The 747-nt window shown below is 46.9% G+C and overlaps 1 pseudogene; it reads left to right on the plus strand.

Annotated features, from left to right (window-relative positions):
- Positions 1 to 404: 404 nt before the first annotated feature.
- Positions 405 to 747, plus strand: part of LOC114040784 — a 1,592-nt pseudogene continuing 1,249 nt past the window's right edge.

The following is a 747-nucleotide window of genomic DNA, read 5'->3' on the forward strand; positions in this document are numbered from 1 at the left end:
AGAACATTTAGAAGTTTCATGAGGTGGTATGAGATGCTTAATTCATATTTTGCTAAAGTTAAGTTTGTGTGGGCTTTTCTAGAAAAATGGGGTAACCTGTCTATAAACTATTCGTGAGGCACAGAAAAAGCCTTTCTTCTGGAAAAAAAAAGACTTTGTTCTACTTTTACGAACATTTTAAAGAGTGGGGAAAATGAGTCTCAAATCTTTCTTTTTTCCCTGCTATGATGTTCACCGAGGTTCTTCAAGAGTAAATAACTCAAGCACTTATAAAAAAAAACATCAGGGAAGAGAACATTTCCTCCATCCCTAACCCTGAAACAACCGGTAGTAGCCGTTTCCCCACTCCTCCCTCCCCCTTTCCGCCGGCTTTGTGTGCGTGTGAAGTGTGCGGCACATTGCAGATGAACCCTAAGCCTCAGCAAGCTAAATCTATTGTTCCCGGCGAGTTGCTGCTGGGTCTATGTGGAGCCAGACGCTGTGTCCAGGTCGGCCCTCGGGTGTCGCTGTACAGCACTTGGGCTCTGCGGCGGCAGAAGAGAAGAGAGGCAGACATCTAGCAGCAACAGCAGCAGCAGCAACAGCAGCTCGGCTACCTTAGATTTTTTCTGAGTGAATCGCTCGCTGCAGCCACAGTGACAGCTACTTAGAGCAGCCAGCGTCTGTAATCCACACGGTCAACACCGCTTTCGACAAACCTACACACACACACACACACACACACACACACACACACACACACACACA

The sequence above is a fragment of the Vombatus ursinus genome, unplaced genomic scaffold (assembly GCF_900497805.2).
Source record: "Vombatus ursinus unplaced genomic scaffold, bare-nosed wombat genome assembly UNPS02013950.1, whole genome shotgun sequence".
In the NCBI taxonomy this organism is placed as follows: Eukaryota; Metazoa; Chordata; class Mammalia; order Diprotodontia; family Vombatidae; genus Vombatus; species Vombatus ursinus.